The sequence below is a fragment of the Haemaphysalis longicornis genome, unplaced genomic scaffold, assembly GCF_048455015.1.
Source record: "Haemaphysalis longicornis isolate Haplotype H1 unplaced genomic scaffold, Haemaphysalis longicornis Haplotype H1 scaffold_7, whole genome shotgun sequence".
Classification (NCBI taxonomy): Eukaryota; Metazoa; Arthropoda; class Arachnida; order Ixodida; family Ixodidae; genus Haemaphysalis; species Haemaphysalis longicornis.
Genome location: NW_027526422.1, coordinates 132,899,032 through 132,905,053, shown reverse-complemented (window position 1 = coordinate 132,905,053; position 6,022 = coordinate 132,899,032).

Genomic DNA, 6,022 nt, shown 5'->3' with positions numbered 1-6,022 from the left:
CATACTCCCATTAGGACAAACAGAGTATTCACAGCTAGATACTGCTTTTTGTGAAGAGGTACAATCGTGGTAAATGCGCCTATTTACGACGGCTTGTGTCCCCCGGTGTGAACTTGCAGTTTTTCCAACATCATACTACCACACGTGGGAGCAGGCCGCCTGCCGTAAGGAGTTTAAAAGACGTATTCCAGCCAAAAAACTCCCATTCAGGCTAAGTTGTGTTTTCTGTGTAGCAAGTTGGGCGGACCTAATTTTGCTTTCTAATTGTTTAGCAAGATACCAAGCCTCCGCTGCGGGTGTCGTCACCGGCAGGACGCATTGGTTGTATACCAATTTCTTTCTCGTGGATTTATTTCTCGTGGTCTGGATCACCACGAACATCTGGACAAGGTGGTTATATTCTTCTACTTGTTCCATTATTTCCGCATGTATGCTGAAAAAGACAAGTTCAGCATGTTTATTTATTTATACTCTAAGCTAAAAAGGCGAAAAAAGGAGTGACCGTTGGTCTCCTCGCATTTACTCCCGCAAGAGACTAATGGTTGTGACCCGCCGGGGTGGCTCAGTGGCTAAGGCGTTGCGCTGCTTAGCACGAGGTCGCGGGTTCGATTCCCGGCCGCGGCGGCCGCTTTTCTGATGGAGGCGAAAAACAAAAACGTCCGTGTGTACGAGATTTCGGCGCACGTTAAAGATCCCCCGGGGGTCAAAACTAATCCGCAGCCCTCCACTACGGCGCCCCTCATCGCCTGCGTTGCGTCGGTGCATTAAACCCTACAATCAATCGACTAATGGTTTTGGCAACGCGGTTAGTCCGCCAAAGGATCAATGGCCCTCCCCCGTTGCTCTCTTTTGGCTAAGAGTGTATTTTAGCTCTATTTATATTTATCTTTAGCTCCAGGGCGATCCGGCCTTCCCCTGTGATCATAATCTCCGATTCGAAGGCGGCCATTCTAAATTTCGCCCGGGTTCGCATTTATCCCCTGGCACTCAAAATCCTTCTTCAAAATCCCCCTGCCTCCCCCACTGAGCTGGTGTGGACCCCAGCCCGCACGGGTGTGGGAGGGAACGAGGCAGTACACAGAGCCGCTCGAGAGCTCACCTCCCCAACGGGTCGGGTCTTAGCCTTGAACCCTTCCTTGCACCCCTGTCAGCTCGAGATCGGCTCCTTTCCTTTCAGGAGATTACGTCTTATTACCGCCTTTCCCGCCGTATACTCCCCCTGCACAACCGGCGCTCTCTCATGCTGAAGAACGCCTATGGCGCTTACTGCAGACGTACACCCTTCCTTGCCTGTCCTCCCGGTACTGCATGTACCCCGCTATGTACTCCTCACCCTGCTTCCCCGCTTCTGGGGTATACTCGGTTACAACTTAAGAACGGCAATGATGATGATGATGATTGCTATTGGTCTCCCCTTTGAAGTGGGGTGATGACATGTCATCTTACCAAAAAGGACTAATATAATCATGTTTGACACTCTTGGTTTAATACTAGCGCTGCTTAGTGCAGGCACTAAAGCTTATTAGGCCCGTAATACTTTTTCCCCCTGTTACAGGTGGTAACTGTCCTAGGCAATATTCCGCTCTCTGCTTTTCGTCCACCAGCATTCTAATCTTCTTTTCGTCCCCTCAACAGCCTTGAAGTTAACTTCCATTAACTCGAACTTAATGGAAGTTGCCGCTGTGCCTCATCACCACAGCCGGATATTACTCCGCGCGCCGCAAGTTGTGCATTACTGGGATTATTTTGAACATGGCACGAGCCGTTTCCGTAATTTTCTGTACTTAATATGCTGATAAAGTACTGCAGGGACGGCAGACAAACTACGCGAGGAAAGGCAGACGATATCACGCATTCATAGCATCTCCGTTCAAAACGCGCGCGCCCGTTGGCATCCGGGTCCGCCGCTGAGGCGGAGTAATACCGTAATGAGCTGTTGCCGTTCTTAACTTGTTCCCGAGTACAGTCCAAACCATGGATCACCTCCTCTGGCAATACCCCCACAACCCATGATTCCCCCCATATCGAAATGGCGAGCACTGAGCGAGGGCGTTGGGCAGCTCGGATTGGGCGGTGCAAGAATCCTTTGTCCCTCGGGCTGCCAAAGTCACCGGTGACCTTCCTCCCTCGGCCACCACCCCTCCCAGGAATTAGCCCTTCCTGGAATAAAAGTTTCTCTCTCTTTCTCTCTCTCTCTATTACTTGGCTGATGACATGGATGCCATCCACTGTAGAGTATCCTTTTCTAAACCGATCCTCTTCCCTATGATGTTGGAAGTCTAGGCTAGCCGTTACGCAATTAACTATTGTTTTGGTGAACAGCTTGTATACAAGCGACAGAAGGCTGCCGGGTCCGTAGTTCTTAAGATCTTTGTTATATCCTTTCTTGTGAATATAAACCTTGTTGGAACTGTTTCAGGCTCTGAGTACCTTCAATGTACTTAAACATTCAAAGAAAGTTTAGCAAGCGTTTGTAGAAATATATCTCCACCCTCCTTTAGAAGGACTATGGTTAGGCCGCCGTCGCCTGCATGTAAGCCACTTTTCATGCCCTTAGCGCCTTTTCTACTTGCTGTTTAGTTACTGTTGGAACATCGCAAGCTAAGCTTCTAGGCTTGGTAGATTTCCCTGGTCCAATGTCGCTGGCGTATAGCCTGGTGCAGAATTGTTCCCCGATTTTTATTATCTTGTCCGTATTGTGCGTAATGGTACCCTGTTCAGCTGTAAGTACGTACATTCTGTCCATGACAATAGCAAGCTTCCTCCTTTTTGCCTTCAAACTTCCTGCTTTTGCCAAAGTTTTCTCGATAACGGCCATGTTGCACGCTCAAACTTCATTTGTTTTACTGCTGTTTATCAATGTTGCCTGTTCCGCTAGTTCAGTTTGATCCACCGTACTCGACAATTTCATCAGCTGACGCTTTTTAATAAGCTACTTTGTTTGCAGAGATAGTTTTCAATTTTGTTTCCGACATGCTGATTCTCAGATAGCCGCTACTAACTTCGTGATTGCTGTTGTTAAGTTGTCACTTAGTTTTTCGACATTGTGCTTGTTCTTGCCAGCTGGAAACGGTAACGTGTTCTGAAGGGTTATTTTAAACTCCTCCGTCCTGTCTCTGACAGACTTGGTGCTGGGTTTCCTATTTTTTGATAGTTTTCTTGTTTTTTTTTTGAGTTTAGCCTTACTTTTTACTGAAACATTTCTTGATCACTGCACCAAATTTTGCAGAGTACCCACACGGAGTGTACAGCACATAGGTTGTCAATCAAAATTAAGTCAATCTCGTTTTTTGTCACCCCGTCAGGACTTTTCCATGTCCATTTCCTACTCTTGCGTTTGCGGAAGAATGTGTTCATTACTTCGAGGTTCTTTATTTCTGCAAATCCAACCAGTGTCTCTCCTCGGCAGTTGCGAGTGCCGATTCGAAAACTTCCCACTGATTTTTCTCCTACTCTCTTTGCACCTACTTTTGCCTTAAAGTGTCACATTTCACTTTTAAAATGTGCCGTTACCTTATTCATTGCTGACTCGACGTCTACGGAAAACCACCTGCGGCCTCATCCTCGTAGCTAGCTGTTTATGCATGGGCTTGCATTATCTTTAACCTCTACCGATTCTTAAGATGGATCACAATGACTACGACCCTTCACGTCCACGCAGTGCACGTGAAGCGGTGAGCACGCAAATCGCTTTGAAAGACACAGAAAAACAAACCGCGCTCCCTTCAATTTTCCTCATTATGCACCTCTACCATTGCCTAAACGACGTCATTGAGGCCATGGCTACCTATTGGCTGTCGGTGGTGAGCTTCACGGCTTATTTCTCGCATTTCCTGTGACGATCTGCCGTTGTCGGCGCTGTGTACAAACCTCTTTTATGCCTGAGCCTGTACGCACAGCTTTGGCGTTTTCTTTGTGTTTTGAGTGCGCGTGGAGTTTGAGTGACGAACCTAATACTCTCTTTGCAGCCAGATCACATGACAACAAACATTATTGCTTCAAAAACGCCCTACCAGCCTGTGCGCTTGCTTGCGAGCAGGCAGCCATGCCTGCTTTTTTGTGGAACCAGACCGGAAATAGGCGCCTCCACGTTTCGGAGAAAAGGGGATAACTCCCCGGCCTGTCATATATCGAAGGCCTCCGGAAAACACACCGCGAGCCGCTCTCCTCTCCTGGAGAGAGCCCGCCGCTTTCGTCGCGTTGTCCGCGGTCGAGTTGAGAGGGAACAATTATGCGCGATTTCTCTTCGCGCGTAGTTTCGCTGATAGTGAACACATTTTCATAATTCTCACTGGAGGAGGTTGCTGGGACAATACACTTTACCGTAAAATACATTCCGAGTAGTCGATGGTAAGTGTTGCAGGGTCCTTTTAAGGGATGCCTGCAAGATAATAACCAGAAAGCTGCTGCGTTCGGGATGCCGCCCCACTGCAGGCATATATCGCATCAAAATGCAGTGCGGTAAAGGCAGGTTTAACGAAGAGGATGATCGTGGGCGGAGAGAAACAAAAAAAAAATTGGCTCCATTCTACGCTGTGAAGATGATTAGAAAGCAAAGCTTTAAACGACACCCACAACAATTGTTCATGCCACGTCACTTGAATTCACACACGTGGCTCTACAAAGAATGAAACCAGAGTTTCTGCCAGCCGTTACCTGAAGTTCCCGGGGGCGGAATCCCGAACGCAGCAGCGTGGGCCACGGCCGGGCTAGAGCGGACGACGCTCCTGGACGGCGGCGTCCGCCGTCGAGGAGCGTCTTTCAAAGGGTGAGACAGCGGAACCTAGCCATCTTGATGTGCTAGCTCGGGCTACACCACCGCGTGACACAAGCGCAGACACCTAAACAATTCAGCATGGGAGCTTAGCAATTCGAATTTATGCCGATTAAAACTGGTTAGTTTACTAAGTTTCATAATTGCGAGAAAGCTGAGGGAACTTTTATAATAACAATTTATCCCAACCTGTTGCCCCTTTCGCCTTTTGTAATACCTCTTAAAACACAACCGAATTTGTATGGTTTGTACACGTTGTTTTCCCGCCCTGCAAACCAATCCTAACGTATCTTGGCCCTACGACTATCTACTTCCGTCGAATCCAGGTTACCAAGCTGGTGCTGTCGAACAAGTTAATTAAGTCGTGTGTAGGAAGCGCGCAATGAATGCGAAGCTGCGCAAAACAGGCCCAAAACAACCGTCGCTAAAGTAGACGACAAAGCCGTACTCCCGACGCGCCCGCCGGCGAGCAGGCACCTACGCGCGAGGAACGCTGGGTAAATTCGCCGCGCTATCTACAGTGTGCTCAGTGAGTGAAACCCTCCCCCCCCCTCCCCATCCCCCCCCCCCCCCCTCCGCAGCCGCTTTCGCAGCGTTGGGAGTTTATTGTCCCACACGCCGCGAAAGAACCGTTGGCTTGTAGAGCTAGATAGCTTTGCTTCAAAACGTTGATTGTGGTTTGAAACGAAACTGCGTCCCTCGTGTTATCAAGTCGCCGTCTTTCTGATTGCACCATTCTGACACGGTCTAAGGAGTTTGCAAGTGAAAAATTAGGAATGTCATGCACCTCTCCGCGTATCGACGACGACAATTGAACGTGAAGCTTTCTTCGTGCGTAGTCAAATGCCCTAGGGTCAAAGTCGCGTCCTCTTTGATGAAAAGTACAAACTACGTGTGAGTCCAACACAAAGCTCAACGAGCCAAAGTCAAAATGAAGACGGTAACCAAGTAATCCATTACGAGAAAGCTTTGCCTTCAACAATCGTCGTCGTTAGACGGAGGGGTGCATTATCTTTTAACCTAAGGAGCATCTTCAACACTACGGAATACGAGATAACATGAACAACAGTGGGAAAAATTAAGCCGTTATTTTGGAGCGGCGTGGATAAATTTAGGAAAAAAAGCACGCTGTGATATTGGTTATTGAAGTGATCAGCCATTATCTTCCAGGTCAATTCTTTACAGTTTTATATACCAAAACGCGTTCAGAGTACACGCAAGCAACAGGAACAAAGACACCCCATGGAA